Below are 19,256 nucleotides of genomic sequence, written 5' to 3' on the forward strand. Positions count from 1 at the left end.
TGGTTTTTGTGAGCCATGGGGGCTTATGTGCCCTCCTGCTCCCTTTGATCCATGTTGGGATTACCTTCCTTTGGGCTTGGAGGATTGTCTCCTTAAGGAGCGACCACTCTTCTTGGACACCTGGCTCCTCCCCCCCCCCGGGACCTCAGTGCTTCCCCAACTATTCTCCTTAGCTCATTGAAGTCTGCCCTCCTGAAATCTAGGGATGCTGCCTTGCTGTAGGCCTTTGCCACCTTGTGCTGGATGGTGAATTCCAGCAGGCGATGATCGCTGTCGCCCAGGTGGTTGAGCACCCGCAGCCCCCTCCCAGGTCATCTCCCATGGCCAGCACCAGGTCCAACAAGGCGTCTCCCCTGGTGGGGCTGTGCACCTCCTGGATTAGATGGAGGTCCTGCATTCTAGCTAGGAACTTACATGAGCAGTCAGACCTGGCTGACTACTCTTCCCAGCAGATGTCTGGAAAGTTCAAGTCATCCATGATGACCACATCCTTTGACTTCACTACCTCCGTGAGCTGACTTAAGAATTCCTGGTTGAGCTCTTGCCCTTGGTTGGGAGGTCTGTAGTAGACCCCCACCATTAAGTCTCTTTCCCCTCTACTGCCTTGTATTCTAACCCAAAGCACTTCAGAGTGCCCCTCCTCTGATTCTTTGCTAATTGACGAGGATGTGTATTCCTCCTTAATATAGAGTGCCACACCCCCATCTTTCCTTCCTATCCTGTCCCTCCTGTACAGCCTAGACCCCTTGATATTCACCACCCAGTCATGCATGCGTTGGGTCCCACCACGTTTCAGTGATCCCCACTATATCCGGGTTGGTGTCAGCTAGCAGGAGGGTAAGTTCCTCCTGCTTGTTTCCAATACTACAAGCGTTTGTGTAGAGGCATTTGAGGCCTCCTGTGGATGTGTGCACTGGCGCCCTACTTTCAGTATTACCCTGGCCCCTGTTGCTTACCTGTGTATATGTTCGGCTTGTCGGTCTAGGCTGGGCTGTACTTGTGGGTGTTGCTTGGTCTGGCAGTCCGATGTTTCCTCCATCCTCATCTTCCCCTTCCCCCAATGAGCCTAGTTTAAAGCCCACCAGAGGAAATCTGCCAACCTAGAAGAAAACACATGCTTACCTTTAGGGGAAAGGTGGAGCCCATCCCATCCAAGCATGTCTCTTGTTGTGATGTGCCGGTCATTGTCAAGGAAGCCAAAGCCTGCCTCGAGACACCATTCCTGAAGCCTCCAGTTGGTCTCTGTGATGCACGTTGCCTGCCGTCTTCCACGTCCGCTCACTGGTAGGATAGAAGAGAAAACCACCTGTGCGCCTATCTCCTTCAGCACTGCATCATTAGTACCCACATGGATTAGAACCATGGGGTAGTAATCAGTGGGCTGGATCACGGCTTGGATCATCCCCTTCATGTCCTGAATCTTTGCTCCAGGTAGGCAGTAGACCTTGCGTGTCGAGGGGTCCTGGCGACAGATGGGGCCCTCTGTACCTGTCAGGATGGAGTCACCTATGACGATCACTCAACGCTTTTTCCTCCTGGTCTGCTTACCTCCTTTGGCCTGCTCAGAACATGGAGAGCATGGAGTTGCCTCCTCTCCGGTTTCCTCCTCTCCTTGCTTCTCCTCCAGAGTTGCCAGGGCCTCATACCTGTTCTTCAGCGGGACTGGAGGAACTGGTACTGCTGTGTTATGAGCAGCCCTGGTTCTGGAGGTGACCATCTGCCACTCTGAAGTGGAGGGCACCTCCCGGGGTGCTTCTTCCTTGGGTGCATAACCCTGCAGGGAAAGAAAATAGCTATCAATTTCTTCCTCTGCCTCCCTGATTTCCCTCAGCCTGCTAACCTCCTCCTGGAGCTCCCTCACCTGTGTCTTCAGGGCCCTAAGGTAGGCGCCTGCAGGACAGGTGTGGGGGTCCCCAATCCCTGCCCCCCCCAGGCCTTGCTGGGCAACTCCCGCAGGCCCGGGAGTGGGGGGATGCCAGCCCCCCCGTGGGATCTCTCTGGGTGGAGGTCTCAGACAAGTCCCAGGAAGGATGCACCCCCTGGGTAGGGGCCCTGGCAGCACTCCATGTCAACACCATCATAGGAGTTGATGCTTGGAGGAGAAGAAAGTGTTCAAGAACAGTCAACGTGGATTCACCAAGGGTAAGTCATGCTGAACCAACATGATTGCCTTCTATAATGAAATGTCTGGCTCCGTGGATGCAGGGAAAGTAGTGGACTTGATATACCTTGACTTTAGCAAGCCATTTGATATGGTCTTCCATGCATTGTTGCAGGCAAGGTGAGGAAGTATTGGCTGGATGAATCTACTGTAAGATGGAAAAAAAGCTGGCTTGATCATTAGGCTCAATGGGCAGTGATCAAGTTGGCTCATGATCTAGTCTGCAGGTGATATCAAGTGGACTGCCCCAGAGGTCAGTCCTAGGTCTGATTTTGTTCAATATCTTCATGAACCATGTGAAGACAGGATGGAGTGCACCCTCAACAAATTTGTGAATGACATGAAGCTGGGGGGAAAAGTAGATATTAGGGCTGTGTGAAACGGCACTGTTCCATTCAGACTTGCATTTTGACATTTCAACAGAACAGTATTTCATTTTGAATTTCATTTTGATTTGAAACCGTCGTTCCATTTCATTTTGTCGAAACAGTTTTGCTGTTTTTACTCTGTTTTGACATTTTGCCCATAGCCTATAATGGGGAACCTCAAAACAGCCTATAACTTTGTCATTTCTGGCCTGATTTGGATGAGACTTGCAGGTATGCTAGCCCCTGCTGAGGCCACAAAGCCTGCCAGCTGTCAAGGAGATCGGTGCAGGGCTTCTGGGTTCTGAGGCCCTGCACCTCTGGCTGCTGACAGGCAAAACTTGTGACATGGCTGCTTGTGGGACTGTGTCTGTCTTGGGGCACAGGGGGGTGAAAACTGCAGGCCTCCTAGGCCCTACTGTGGCCATGAAGCCTGCCAACTGTCAAGGAGATCGGTGCAGGGGGAGTCTGGGTTCTGGGGCCCTGCATCCCTGGCTGCTGACAGGCAACACTCGTGACATGGGTGGGTGACACTGTGTGCACACTTGGCCAGACAGTGCTACAATGCAGAGCTTCTCGACATTTTTTAGACTCTAGGCACCCCTGGATAGACTTGAAGCACCCCTCATAAAGTGACAGCTCTTAATTTTCACTTGTTTTGACTGCAGAAAAATAATAGAACAATTCTTCTGTTGCAAAGAACTCAGAAAGACCACAGCAGCTCAGAATGTTTTTAACGCTACCAATTCCCATTTGAAATCGCTGGGTTTATCATGTAAATCATGTTTGCACACTTTAACAGTTCAACATTGTGTGGCACCCCACTGCACCCTTGAAAGGATTTCAAGCCATGCTGGTGGAAAATCACTGATGTAATGGTTACACAATTTTTCAATCACAGCACATAAAAAGTAACCTTTTTTTGGAATCAGAGGGTGCTAAGGACTGAAGCAGATGTAAGTTTAACAGGCTTCTTTTATTTTGTGACATTTGGGGCCATTTTAGTGGTTAAAATTCTTCAAATACTTATAGAAATTACATTTGGGACTAGTTCAAATCCCTCTTTATGGCTGGGGAAAGCTTTCACTCTCCTCTGTGGTCAGGGGACATAAAAAAAAACATTCCTGTCCTGTGGCTCCCTTCAACCTCTGTGGTCAGGGGACTTACCCCCTCCCCCCCATAAAAATCAAGGAGCCCCTTGGAGGCTGCTGAGGTAAGATCTGAAGGAAAAACAGAGAACTTAGCTTCTCAGACGTAGAGCATTGCTATAGAGATACTGAACATTAAAATTACAGTGGATAAGTTGCAGCCATTTGTAATGAAAGCTCAAGCTTCATCAGATATCCTGATGATGCGGGTTCAGGGAGTGGAGAACAGTTTCTGCCTGTGAGGACTAGCCTGTGGAAATGAAGCTCTCACAAACAGCTGCAGGCTCTGACAGCCAAAGTGCTGGACCTGGGAGGCAGATACAGGAAATACAACATCCACAGTGGAGTGCTTGAGGGGTCTGAAAAAAAATCCCACTGAGCTTGTAACAAAACGACTTGTCAGCATTTTAAAATGCTCAGGGCACAGGCAGAAGTTCAGCTCACAGGTCTAACTCATGGTCATAGAAAGTGCCATGAGTTAGGCTGATCCTCCTGACCCAACAGATGTTAGATGTTGGGTCAGGAGGGTGGGGAATCGAGGTCCAATTTGGAGCTAATCTGGTGAGACAGGCTATGTCTCTGCAGCCTCTCCCCCTAGCGCTGCCCCTGCCCTCTCTTAGCCCCAGTGCTGTCTCAGGATGGGCGGGGAAGCAGACAGGGGAGGGAGGTCCATTCTGGGGTTTCCCCAGTCTGTGCTGAAGTGGATGAGTGGGTGGATTTCACCCCACCACCTCGGGGTGGCTCCAATCCATTCACCGCACCCTCCAGCACTGGCCGGGTAACCCCCAAAATGAGTTCCCTCTGCTAAATTCCCCCCCCCCCATTCTGAAAACAGTGCTGGGAGCAAGGCTGGGCTGCATCAAGTTAGTGAAGGTACTCTGCTTCAGAGTGCCTTCATCTGAACCCCCATGTAATGAGGGTTCAGATTGTCGCAGGATCGGGCCCTTTTAAAGTACCTTGTGTTAGATCACAGCTGTACAGTTTTCTTAGGGGCCAGATCAGGCAAAAATTGTCACTTCTGTCTGTGCCAAGGGGCACTTGTGCATGTGACAAAAATTGCCCGTTTTTTGTGGTTTTGTTGTGTCATGCAAACACATACAGGGATTTTTTGCAATTTAAATGAGTTTGTAACTTTGCAAACTAAACCACATCCACATGTAGTTTAGTTTGAAATGCAGCTATTTGTAATGTTGCAGCCTTTTGACAGCCTCTTCCCTCTCTTCCCCTGCCATGGAAGAGGTGAGCTGAAGGCAGTAGTGGTGAGGGGCCCAATCTTGTTTTCTGGGGTTTTTTTGCAAAACTTGCCCATTTCTGCCATGGACAGGAGGCAAGCTGCCAGCAAGCTGAGCAGCCCCAGCGCTGTGGGGGGCCCTGGTCCTTCCCTGCACAGCCATGCTCCACCCCCCAGGGATGCCCGGGTGGGCTGCTAGCAGGCTGGATGCTGCCCCAGCTCCAGCTTGGGAAACAGTTGAATCAGGCTGGGTGTTGCCTCTGAGCTGGGGCAGCACCTGCCTGCTAGTCACCTACCTGGGCAGCCCTGGGGGGCACTGCTGCCATGGAGGGAAGAACCAGGGACCCCTGCAGCTCAGAGGCCACTCAGCCCATCAGCAGTTCTCATGGGCAGGCTCCCCCAGAAAAGAGAGGGATGTGATCCTTTTTTTTGTTTGTGTGGAGCTTGCCTGCCTCTTACACAGCCATGGAGAGAGCTGCTGGTGGGCCCTGAGGTGCAGGCGACCCCTGTCCTTCCCTCTACAGTGGCAGCACCCCCTGGGGCCACCCAGGTGGGCAGCTAGCAGGCAGGTGCTGTCCCAGTTTGAAGGCAGCATCCAGATTGATCCAACTGTTCCCTGACCCTGAGCTGGGGCAGTATTTGGCCCACTAGCAGCCTACCCAGGTGGCCCTGGTGTGTGCCGCCCCTGTGGAGTGAAAGACTGAGGCACCCCACAGCTCAGGGGCTGCTCAGCCTGCTGGCAGCTTGCTTCTTAGCCATGGAAGACATGGGCAGACTCCACGAAGAAAAAGGGATGAGGCCCCTTGCTGTCAGTGACAGAGGTTATTAAATTGAAACAGTGGGCTTTTAATCATCACAATTAAAACCCACTGTTTCAAGTTAGCGGACTAAACCCCCATCACATGCACAAGTGCCCAGAGAGGGCCCACAGATCCTACTGGAAGATGCTTGGTTTGGGAGCAAAATCTAGGTTCTTCATAGATTAATGTCTGCATTTACCACCAAAGAGAGCACACACAGCTGTCACAGATCTAGGAAAGTGGATATGGGGCTTAAATGGACAACTGGTGCTGCCTTAGTCGGGGGTCCCCCTGTGGCAAATCTCGCTGGCCAGGGCGGGGTCCCCACGGCCAATCCTGATGGCTGATCACTGCAGTCAATCACTGAGTCCGCTTCCTGGAGTGCCACGGCGCTCCATTCTCTGGCTGACGCTTGCAGGGGTGGCACTGGCACTCCCACCTGCCCCTCCTGCCTTTCTCCTAAGCGGCACGTGCAGCCAGTCAGGGGGTGCACCATCACTCTCTGTGGTGCACATGCACCCCCGTGCATCATATAATGCTGTTACTTGAACTTCACTGTGGGGTGGCTAAAGAGCAGACTGTGTCTAAACTAGTAGAACTGCAGGCCGGATGCAAGCAACTGAGATACTTCATATGGCATACTGCCATCCTGAATCTGATTCAGGGAGGGAAAACCTATACTTTCTCTGACCCTAAGGAAGCAGAAACCTTTATAACACAGATACCATTTAGAGAGGGTGAATTTATGGAATAATCTGAGTGGTACAAGAGAAAAAAAAGATAAAAAAAGAAGGGATTTTAGTGTTTAAATTAATGGCATTCATATTATTTTTGTTAATCTTTGTCTCCATTGTTGCAAAATGGTAGAGAGCTTTGGCTTACATCTGCCCAAGCCTTCCTAGTGGATATATATCAATATAGTAAATTTGCTATTAGTATTCATTGTACTTTATGCTTACTATTTTCTTTTTCTTTTTCCTTTCTTTTCCTCTACCCCCTCATGATCTGTTCAAAAGCACACTTAGGAGCATATGTTGTAATGAGCTCTAAATATACAGGAGAATGTTGATAAAGATAAAAGTTGTACATTTGATTTAAGGAAAAAGGCAAATTGGCAGCTATATACAAAATTGAACATAGATAATAAAGTCATTGAGAATCGCCAATTCTATTAAGTGTGTATCTTGGAATGTAAAAGGCCTTAGCAGTCCTATTAAAAAGACAAAAAATATTGCCTTTTCTTTAAAAATACAGGGCTGTTATTGCTATGCTCCAAGAAACTCATTTGTCAGTATAGAAGAATCTCACAAATTGGGCTACAAACAGATATAGACTTTGTGACACCATAAAAATCTGAGCAAACAGACTTCAAATCCCTCTGTTTCACCACACGTACTTAAATTTTGTGGTGGCTACAAATCTAGTAATATTGTGTGCCTCCTTTTTGTGGCTGACATGTTTACTTATGCCAACACTCCAGATACCCCAGGCAGAAACTCCTCCAGGTTTAAGGGCCCTATCCTGGGTGCCTGGGAAAAGGACTCTGGGTGCCATACTGCAACTGGTGCTGCCCATCCACAAGTGGGAAAACCCCTGCTTACAGAGACACACCCCGTGTCAGGAAATTAAGGGGGGAACTTCCAAAGGGGTTACTTGCTGAACACTTGCAGCATATCTGGGCACACTGGGGGAATCCCTCTGCAGGGATTCGCATACCGGTCCCCCACTCTATGCTTGCATACTGCTTTACAACCCTAGGTGCCATTTACCAGTGGAAGGGGGAACCCCTATGGAAATTCCTCCCTCCAGGCTTGTAGATGTGCACTGGGAGAATGATTCCCTGGCAAGGAAATCAGACAGGGGAGCTCCTATAGAGGTTTCTACCTCTAGTTGTACATGGTGCCCCCAACCCAGGGAGCAACAGTAAGAAAAGCATGCTGGGTCCCAGCATGCCTATCATACTGCTGTGCCCTGAATCAGGACACAGTGTGCAAGACCTGGAGAGGATGCTTGTAGGAGCTCTCCCCACCATGCTTGAATCTCCTGCAAAGGGATTCACCCCGGTGCACCCAGTCTGCAAGCACGGGGGGAGGGGGAGGGGGGGAACATTTTGGAAATTCCCCCTTCTGCACTTGCAGATGCATACCAGGGGAATCTCCGGCCGGGGGATTCCCCTGTACCCTGACATGGAGCATATGTCTGCAAGTGGGGGTTTACCCTGCTTGCAGATGAGAGCCCAAAATGGGGTGCAGCACTTGGGCTCCTTTTCCTCCAAGATCAGGCTCCCAGAGCCCCAGGAAGGGCAGGGGGATGTCCTTGTGGAATGACAGCCCTGGTGATATCTGTAGATGTCGCTGAAGTAGATCAGCTGTTCAGGAACATATCGCAGCACACCTAATTGCACCCCAAAAGGATGTCTGTTTCTATATCTAGAGCATGGTTGGGTTGGTTAGAAAACTCTAGTTACAAGAAGTCACATGGATTTCTCTTTGTGCATAAAAAATGGTGTCACCCTTTAATTGACACAGCTGCTGATCCAGAGGGTAGATTTGTCCCTGATAATGTTAAGACTGTAGGTTCCATTTATACTTTGGGATGCCTATAGTCCTAATGCAGACAATCCAATATTTATCTCTTTTTTGTAAAGCTCTTTGAATTTGGGAAATACCCTTACATTTTGGGGGGGGGACTAGAATGAATGCTTGTATCCTGTCATTGGTAGGTCTCGTGCCCCATTATTCAGTGAGGTGTCAGAGCTAGGTTTAGTAGATATGTGGCAAATATGTGTTTATAGTATATATTCTAAACCGAACACCTCCCTTTTCAATGGTTATACATCTGAAGGATTCATTTTAGAGGAGTTCAAAATGTTTATGGAGCGTACTGCTTCCTCTGCTTTGTTATTATGGGAAACTGCTACAGTCATCTCATGGGGGTGTATAATATCAAATGCTTCTGAAAAAAAAGAAAAAATGGGATGTAGAAATGGATACTTTAAATAAAATATTTAAGTCTTTATGTGAGGCTTATAGCATGAAATCTTGCCTGATAAACTATGCATTCTTACCAATATGAAATTTGAATTGAATAAATTATTGTCCCAGAAGGCAGAATATGGTTTATACAGATTACACAAAGATTACTGAGAATCATGGGAATGTGCAGGAAGGTTACAAGCCTAGAAACTGTTCCTGTCTGCTGACAATGGGGTGCTCTCAGGTGATAGCGTGGAGAGGCCCAGGAAGGATGTGAGTCACCTGACTGTTAGTTCACACCTAGTTAAGGATTACCTGGAGGACTTAGATGTATCCAAGTCAGTGGGCCTGGATGACCTTCATCCACGGGTGCTGAGGGAATTGGCTGGTGTCATTGCAGAGCCATTAGCAAGGCTCTTTGAGGACTCCTGGTGCTCGGGCCAAGTCCCTGAGGACTGGAAAAGGGCCAATGTGGTCCCTGTGTTCAAGAAGCGGAGGAAGGAAGAGCCTGGCAACTACAGGCCAGTCAGCCTCACTTCTATCCAGGGAAAGGTCTTTGAAAAAATTATCAAGGGCCACATTTGTGAGAGCCCTGCAGGGGAGGTGATGTTGAGGGGTAACCAACATAGGTTTGTGCCAGGCCGATTCTGCCTAACCAACCCGGTCTCTTTCTATGACCAGGTAACAAAAAGCTTAGATGTGAAGGAGGAAGTCGATGTCATCTTCTTGGACTTCCAGAAGGCCTTCGACATAGTGTCCCACCCAATTCTGGTGGGCAAGCTGAGGGACTGTGGCATTGATGAATGCACAGTCACATGGGTGGCAAACTGGCTACAGGGGTGCACCCAGAGGGTGGTGGTGGATGGGTCAATGTCGACCTAGGAAGGTGTGGGCAGCGGAGTGCCCCAGGGCTTGGTCATTGGGCCGGTGCTGTTCAACATCTTCATTAGCGACCTGGATGAGGGTGTGTAGAGCACCCTGTTCAAGTTTGCTGATGACACCAAGCTGTGGGGTAAAGTGAATACACTGGCAGGCAGGGACTGCATCCAGGCAGACCTGGATAGGTTAGAGAAGTGGGCGGATCTGTACAGGATGCGGTTCAACAAGGACAAGTACAGAGTGCTGCACCTGAGGAGAGGGAACCAGCATTATGGTTATAGGTTAGGGGCTGACCCTCTCGGCAGCACAGAGGCAGAGAAAGATTTTGGAGTCATGATTGACTCCAGGATGAATATGAGTCGCCAATGTGACAAAGCAATAGGCAGAGCCAACCGCACCCTGTCTTACATCAACAGGGGCATCACTAACAGGTCCAGAGAGGTCTTGCTCCCCATCTATGCGGTGCTGGTCAGGCTGCAGCTGGAGTACTGTGTCCAGTTCTGGGTGCCGCACTTCAAGAGGGACATGGAGAACATGGAGAGGGTCCAGAGGAGGCCACTCATATGGTTGGGGGCCTCCGTGGCCAGCCATATGAGAAAAGGCTGAGGGACCTGAATCTCTTCAGTCTCCACAAGAGGAGACTGAGGGGGGATCTTCTGGCTGCCTACAACCTTATCAGGGGCCACCAGCAGGGTCTCGGGGAAAGTCTGTTCACCAGGGCCCCCCTTGGAGTCACTAGAAACAATGGCCACAAGCTGTGGGAGGAAAGGTTTAGGTTAGATATTAGGAAGAACTATTTCACTGTAAGGGTGGTCAGAGCCTGGAATACGCTTCCCAGAGAGGTGCTCTCATCTTCCCTGGAAATCTTCAAGAGGAGACTGGATAAGCACCTGGCTGGGGTCTTATGACCCCTCACACCTCCAGTGCTCATTCCTGCCCATGGTGGGAGGTCAGACTCGATGATCTGTCTAGGTCCCTTCCGACTCATTGATTCTATGATTCTATGAAAGAGTAAATTCAACCATAATAAAATATCATCTGTAAGAGACTCTCTGGGGAACATGCATATGGCATGGGGTGCTGGCAGATATTCAGCTCCCTGGTCTAACTCATGGTGCTTCACAGACAGTGCTATGAGTTAGACCAACCCTCCCAACCCAACAGACATTCACTGTTGGGTAGGGATTGTGGTGGATTAAGCTCCAATTTGGAGCCAGTCTAGCCAAGGAGGTGCAGACATGCAGTTTCTCTCCCCTAACCCTGCCCCCTCCCTCGCAGCACCTGTGCTGTCTGTATGATGGAAGGGGAGAGAGAGGAGAGAGTTCAGGGTTGGGTTTGCCCATTCCATGCTGGAGTGGGGGTGGATGGATTGGAACCCCTCCCTCCCCCCACTTCTGCCTCTCTGTGGTGTAGGCTGGGCAAACCCTAGCTCAAGCTCCCTCCCCTCCCTTCTCCCATTGTGGAGACAGCACCACAGGTAATTGTACCGTCGTCTCCCTAATCATTGGGCACTGCATGGAGTCGGGGTCTAACACGCAATACTTAACCATCCACCTTTTCTACATCACTTTGTGGGACCCACCATTCAAAAAGGGATTACCCCAAATTGAGGCCTTATCATGTAATGAAGGATGAAACTTTAGTAAGTTTGCCAAGCTTGTCAGGCTGCAATAATTGTAGGAATCAGTGAGTGAGAAAAATAATGATAAGTAAATCTTATGGCAGTTGATAATGGAAGGGGAAACATAAATGCCTGTTCAATTTCCACCCAAACAGAAGAGATACTAGTCTTCCACTACATATTCTGACTTACTAAGAAAGCATTGTGATATTGTTGAAGGTATGGAAGATGAAAGCCACCTATTCCAATTGGTAGTTGCATCTTTCTAATGAAAGTCAAGCCCTTTTATCCTCTCCCCACAGAAACCTGTTGAACATTCAGTTGATTTTAACAAAATAGGATTGGCAGCTTACAACTGGTAGGTTGAATAATAGGTAAATTATGAAAGGTAAATATTAACAGGTCCCCACAGGGATTTGCCAAACTGCTTCATTTATTTAGATCCTACAATATAATATCAAGAATCTTCTGAAAGTTTTAACAGACATAACATTATATTTTTGAATATTTTAATATCCAAATATTCTAATATTTTGATAACATATTCTGGTTATCAATGAACCTGCCAGTTGCTAAACTTATTATTTGTGATATACTTATTTAGTCCAAATAACTCAGATTTAGTCCAGTTAGTTTTGTAACCAAACAGTTTGCTAAAATTGTTGATTAATGATGATCAACAATTATGAGGGCAGGACCTGATATGTTAGGCTGTGACAGCAGTAATATTATATCATCTATATACAACTGGATCTTGTGTTCACTATCTTCTTCCTTAAGAACTTCTATATCACCTTTATTTTTTATGGCTGTAGCTACTCATTTCAATGATAAATCAAGTAGAAGGACGGATAGTGAACAACCTTGTTGAACCTCCCTTTGTAATATGGATCAGATAACATATTATTGGTCACAACTCTAGAAGTGGGATTTGTATATAACAGCTGTATCCACCCTATGAATTCCTTAACAAAGCCTATCTTTTGTAATACACAAAAAGATACCTCCAAGGTACTCTTTGTAATACACAAAAAGGTACCGCCAAGAAACACAATTAAAGGTTTTCTCTGCGTGAAGTGCTAAAATAGCCACAGGGATTTTGGAATTTTGTACTGCTGCTACTATATCAATAATGTGACACACATAACCTGAACTATATCTTTTTTGATAAATCCTACTTGCTTTTTATGAACTAACTTCAAAGAGGACCTGTTCCAGCCTGTATGATAAAGTTTTGGCTAGGATGTTGGTGTTTATATTCATTAATGAAATTGGTCTATAGTTAGAACAATTCATAGAATCCTTGCCTGGTTTAGGAATTACATAAATGATAGCTTCACATAAAGTAATGTGCATGGGTTTTTACTATCATTATATATATTCAGTAACTGAGGTAACAGTATATCTTCAACAATTTTTTTTATAAAACTCCACAGGAGATCCATCACTGCCTGGAGATTTATTATTGTTCATATCCTCTAAGGCCAAAGTTATTTCATCTAATGATAAAGGAGCTTCTAAAATTTTCTACTCCATTTCTGAAATTTGTTGTATGAGTATAAAGTTCATGAACATATCTATTTCCTCACTAGTAACATTCAGATTCTCAGTGTAGAAATGAGAACAGAATTGACTGAACTGTTGGTTGATTTGTCTGTATAGGCACAGACAGAAGTTATTTGTTGTACAGTCAGCCCCTTGAAAGTGCTCTACAACCATGCTTTAACAGAAGTGCCTGGCTGAAGAGTGCTTTAAAAGTCCCCAATCATGTGACATTATATGAGGGTTCAAATGAAGGTGCTCCAAAGCAGAGTGCCTTCATTAACTTCTGGTTGTCAGGAGGCGAACTGATGAAGCCCAGCCCTGCTCCTATTACTCTTACTCATTAGCCAGAGCAGAGCAGGGAGCAAACACCAACACACATTGCTCGCAACAGCTTTATTCAGAATGGAGACAGCTTCAGGTGAGTTCTCTCGCCGTAAGAGACGAGGAGCAGGCCCAAACAATAGGTTCTTCTTACATTTATACACTTTGGTTTATACTCATTAACATTCACTCCACCTCTGTCCCGCCTTCTGTTCCACCCATTTCTCCTCCCATCTCAAGCTCCGCCTCTGTTTACTGTTTGCTTCATTAGCATGAAATTGCCTGTGCATTTCATTCATTTACATGCCTTTTTGCTATTAGCGCATGTCTAAGACCTTGACTTCTCTTCTTCGGTCAAAGGGCAGACTTTGACCAAAACCTCAGAGCTTCTGGAGCCTTCTTAACCAAACACCATTCACCTTTTTGCATATGTTCATCTCAGATTCTGTTACCAATTACATGTTGTTTTTCACATTCCAGTCTGTTTTTTTGTCTTAGGTTGTACCATGTTCCACCCTCTTTTGGGCCCCTGTATCATATCTAGTTCCTTGCTGTATCTGGCTCACAGCACACAGACTTGCACAGATTCACTTGCTGCTTTTTCCTCAGAAAGTGGTTGACACAGTTAAGATGGTTACTTAACATAAGCAAATGGCTGGCTGAGCTATCATCCTGCCTTGTAGTCAGCAGCTCTGGTAGGCCACATGTTAAACCCTTTGTATTCAGCTGCAGATTCAGTGCTTCCTAATATCCAAATATTGTCACCCTAACATTGCGCATGAACAGCTTCTAGCAGAAAATCATATTAAATCCTTTTCTGAGTTATGTTATGAAGTTGACTTGCAAACAACTGAATGGCAATATATGCAGTTGCATTGAGTATTGGAAAATCAGTTTGGACATAAGGCTTTAGGTTTAAGCAAATACTCCAGATATATCATTTTTTCCTTGATATCGTTCCCTCTTCCCCATTCCATGCCATTACTCTATAAATTACTCTATAAATATATAAATGTCACATAACAGACTTAATATGGACTATTTACGACTGACATAGATGAAGACCTGGTTATCGCAATGACAGAATCACAGTGGAAATCAGAAATTTACAAGATTCAAACACTAACAATTGATCTTAGGCTTTGTCTTTTACAACAAAAGATCATTTTTGGTTTGCACTGGGCTCTCTCTATACTTAAAAAATTAAATATGCTGCCCGTAGGTATGCATTGGTGTTATGCATTACAGGCAACACTTAGTCACATGTTTTCATAGTTCCAAGGTTTTTTAGGGGTTGGAAGGGACCTTACAGATCATCAGGGCCAGCCTCCCTATACTTGGGCAGGAAAGACTGCTGGTTTTTGTCATACCTTATTAACAATTCTTTTTGGAAAAAAATCGTAACTAGAGGTAACATGATTTTGAACACAGCACTTATACTTCTTGGCAAATGTTTGTGTTCCTGGGTAAATCCCAAAGAAATTCAGAATGGATCCTTCCCAGATTGCGCTCTTACAGCAGACCTTATTACCGCATTAGAAGAGTAAGGGATCTCTATACATCAAAATCTAGTACAATGACATGGTAGAGATGATATCTATGAAAGGAGTCATGTTTAGCAGACTTAGCTACTTTGAAAAGTGTAGTGCAATTTGGAAATAATCCTTAGACTATTTTGCTGATTAAAATATTAGTTGTTGCCATTTTTCTTGTTCCTTTCCCCTTTATTAATTAGACTGATAGACATCTACATATATATATATATTTTGATAGACATCTATATACACATAGACCCAAACAAACATTATATTTACATTATATCTGTGTGTGTGTGTGTGTGTGTGTGTGTATGCAGATGTTTATCTATCTATCTATCTAGATGTCTAATAATTAATAAAATTAGTAAGGGGGAAAGGAAAAAGAAAAAAGAAAAATGAGGACAGAAGAGGGACAGAAGAAAAGAGAAGCATGCAACGACTAATATTTTAATCAGCAAAATAGTCTAAGGATTATTTCCAAATTGCAAATATTAATAATATATAATAATTCCAAATATATATATTCCGGTTTCTGCACTGCATTAAAAAACCAATAAAACTGGAAATATATATTTTTTTCATTTGAAAACCAAGGGAAGTGATTCTTTCCCTCTATTTGGCACTGGTGAGGACACATCTGGAGTACTGTGTCCAGTTTCAGTGTCCTCATTACAGAAAGGATATAGACAATTTTGAGGGAGTCTAGTGGAAGGCTACAAAATACTGAGGAGGATGAGGCACACGACTTCTGAGGAGAGGGTAAGGAAACTGGGCTTATTCCGTTTGGAGAAGAGAAGACTGAATGTCAGCCTTCCACAACCTGAAGGGTGGTTTCAAAGAGGATGAAGCTAGACCAGGGTGGGCAAAATATGGCCAGCGGACCAGATCCATTCCACCAAGGGATACTATGAGGCCCACAGCAAGTCCCTAGGTCCACCCAGCTCAGGTGTGGGGGGGCAGCCTGGGTCATGGTGCATGCAGTCAGTCCCACCACCCCCAGATCACTGAATAATCATTTTCCTTGATCTGCTAGCAACGCTTCTACTAATGAAGCACAGTATGCCATTGGTTTTCTTTGCACACTGGGGCACACTATTGGCTTATAGTCAACTTATTGTTCACCATAATCCCCAGGCCTTTTTCTGCAGAGCTACTGTTTAGCTAATTGGATCCCCACCCTGTACCAGCATAAGCTTTGCCTTCGTCCTTCCTAACCCTCATGAGATTTCCTTTGGCCCAATCCTCCAATTTGTCTAGATCACTCTGAATCCTCGCCCTACCCTCCAGCATATCTACTAGGGCTGTGTGAAAATTCACTGGCAGTTTCATTTTGATGCTGTTTCTACTCATTTTGAGCTCAAAAGAGAGAAATTGAAATGAAACAGAGAGCTTTGAAACAGCCTCGAAACAAAACAAGGCAAGTCGAAATGTTTCAAAATTTTCAAAACGTTTCAAGTTTCAAAGCTCAAGCTGGGCTTGCCTGCAGGGAGACAGGAATTAAAGTAAGGAGAGGGAGGGGCAACAGGGGGAAGGGGTGCTGTCATTATTGACTGTGTAGCTGGCCAGTGACTATGATCCTTCCCGGAGGTCCCTTCCAATCTCAGTGCTCTGGAGGAGGGATGGAAAAACTGCATAAAAGGCAGAATTGTTTGAATTGCCCTGCTTTCTGCCTTGGTGTCAGTTGAGTCAGGGTGCACCTTGCACACAGTGCACACAGTGCAAGCCTAAAACATTAGCTCAGAGATGAGAACTGGCCCATTTATTGCAAATGTCTGTGCTAAGAATTTCACTACTCTTCACAGAAAGGAAGGAAGGAATGGAAGCATCATAGCATAAGTATCTAAGCCAGAGATAAGTATTTAACCATTATGCTTGGATTTGTTTGCCATCATTTGGTCAGTTTTCTAGAATGTTGGGAAACACTGTAGTCTGACAAGAATGTATCAAAAGTTAAAGCTTGCTAATTAGTTTGCAAATATGGCTTTATATGACATTTTTTTTCTATTCTGGGGTAAAGGTAAGGGGACAGATTTACTTGAACAGGCATAAACAATGACAAAACAATTATTGTTAAATTACCCATATTACCCTTGGTTTATTTCTTACTTCCATGATGCCTGTTTTTCCACTCTTTTTCAGCCACCCTCCTTGAGGGTAAAGTTGCACGTTGCACTCTAGACCATACTAAAGCTGTGGAATATTAAGCAGGGTTAAACTTAGAACATGCTGTACCCAGTTGCATGTTAATGGTTAATACAGTTTCTTGCCTGAGCAGCTGTGACTTGCCACCAGAGGGTAGGCGAGCAGGGGTATATCTAGGAACCAGGACACCTGGACTTTATACTTGTTCTGGGTAGATGGGGGGATGAGAGAAGTGCATCCTGGGATGCTGGAAGACTGTAAATTACTGGGGGGGGAGGGGTGAGTGTTTCTTTGTAGAGCAGACTGAAGTTAGCTTGATATGAGCTCGGTTGCATGGCCCAGAGTTAACCCTCACCTGAAGTGGTATAACCTTGAGACACTCAGAGAGCTCTTTGCATGAGCTAATGAGCTTCAATGTGCCAATGCTCACATTTTAAGTGCCCTTAGTATAGTCTAAGTGTAATGTGTAACTTCACCCTAACAAAAGAACCAAAATCCTAGTGTTTTTTCAGGAATATTTAATAGCTATAAAATGTAGATGATCCAATCAACAAGCAGACACATGATCAAATGACTTTGGACAGTCAGACAAATTAGCAGCACAATTAGCTAATGCAGTTTTCATTACCCACCATGCATGCAGCAATATTTGGATAACAATTACATTCATACAAACCAGAATCTTTATATGAACAACTGCAATCAGGGGAAAGGGCTAAACACTGGAAAACTTTATTACAATAAAAAACTTACCCTCTTCTAGATACTTCCCTTCATATTTGAGCTCTTCTCTTTTCATCCATATTCTTAAGGGCTCTGTTCAAGACTCCTGTGCAGACTGCTTTCCCAAAGGAGCCCACCCACTGCCACAGGCTACTACTGTGGATTGAAGCTCAGTCTCAATTTCCAATGTAATATAGAAAGGGAAAACATGAAAAAATAAAAAGGCAATCTAATAGCTACAGCCCTGTGAATAGACCCCAGGCACTATACAGAAGATTCTTCTGGTTCATCAGCTAGGTGTTCTGTTTCTCCTTCTCATTCAAGCATTTGTGCTGAATCATGAAGATGAAATAATGCCTAGAGCAATCCCAGGCAATAATCTTCAACTCCTTTTTTTTTCCTTTCTGTTTTTAAAAATTGTACTGAACACCTGTCCCACATCTCTTTCACTACACTTAAATCAGTACAAGCCTATTTGGATCTCTCAAGATATCTATTCAAATCCCACCCTACATGATAGCAAATGATGATTCTATAATGGGGGTGATGTGCAACTAAATGGAGGTGCTGTCAAGTTTTTTCTGCAGTGAAGGTTGGTTTTCTCAAACTTGTATTGCTTTTGGTTGCTCCTCTACTAGAATCTCTTAGTCACGGAAACATGAGAACATGGGAATTTCTGTATTGGAGCAGAAAATGTCCCATTGCATTTAATAAATCCCACTAACATATATTCAAGAGGAAGATATAGGAAGCCCAGTAGCAGGTAAGGATTCCTAACCCTTCACCTATAATGGTTAGGTTATATCTTGACATAGGCATTCAGATCTTTTGTATTTATTATAATAACAGATTTAACAATGGATGAAATGGTGGGGAAGAGGGTGGAGGGGAATTACTAAGTCTTGGTGTCAGTGGTATTTCCAAAGGTGAGTTAAATAGTTTAGTAAATAGAGATTGTGCTGAGAGAATAGGATTCCTCTTTATGATTTTAAAACATGTGATGCCTTTAGTTTCACTGGATGCCACTTTGTTGCACTACATGCATAGGTGACTTTTAACTGTTGATAGTAATGGGGGGGCACAATTTAAAGGTACTGGTAGAAAATGGGAAATGGAGGCGTGGACCCCCTGTGGATCTCTCTTTCTCTCTCTCTTAGCATCAGATCCCACCTGAGGCAGTGGCAAGGCCAGGATGAGGCACTGCTACTTGACTGCACTCTGCTGCTGGTGCTTGAGTGGCCTCTGACCAGAGCAGGACCTGCAGCAGGCTTTGCCTGCTGATGCTAAGCTGCCTGCTGCTGCCATTCACATGGCCTCTGGCTGCAGCAGGGCGCTGGAACAGCAGCAGCACAGCCACTTTTCATAGACCCCATAGATGTGCTCCACAAACCCTCAGAAATCTGGGGGGTATGTGCTCCTGCATCCTCCCAACATGTAACATGCCACCTATGATTACAATGAAGGGTTTATCTAACTTACCTCCTCTGTGTAACAGGTATGGGAATGCACTACCAGTATTATCTCCTCCTATTCATGATCTTCATAAAGTGGTGTAGGGTCAATCCACCAGCTGGATTTGCATGGATTTGTGCTTGGGGTTGGTCCATGGGTGTGATCCAGTGCACCAGCCCAACTCTGTGCCCTTCAGGTACAATCCAACACAACAGACTGCCCTGCATGGCTGGATCTGTCTGTGTACCAGTGTGGTCTAGCAAGCAAGGCCATGTTATTCATCTCACAGGACTCCTCACAGGTCTAGAAATGTGTCAGCAGGGGGGAGCAATTAACATTGCTACTAGTCTCCTGC

The 19,256-nt window shown here is 45.5% G+C and overlaps 1 long non-coding RNA gene across 1 annotated transcript in view; it reads right to left on the bottom strand.

Annotated features, from left to right (window-relative positions):
- LOC109324613 overlaps window positions 1-17,736 on the bottom strand; it is a 22,246-nt gene extending 4,510 nt beyond the window's left edge. The window contains exons 1-2 of the long non-coding RNA XR_002104969.1: window positions 17,480-17,736; window positions 16,691-16,774 (exon numbers count right to left, since the gene is read on the bottom strand). This is a non-coding gene — a long non-coding RNA (uncharacterized LOC109324613). The remainder of the gene's footprint in view (window positions 1-16,690; window positions 16,775-17,479) is intronic.
- Between the last annotated feature and the right edge of the window lie 1,520 nt (window positions 17,737-19,256).

Source organism: Crocodylus porosus, unplaced genomic scaffold (assembly GCF_001723895.1).
Source record: "Crocodylus porosus isolate Cpor-Errol unplaced genomic scaffold, CroPor_comp1, whole genome shotgun sequence".
In the NCBI taxonomy this organism is placed as follows: Eukaryota; Metazoa; Chordata; order Crocodylia; family Crocodylidae; genus Crocodylus; species Crocodylus porosus.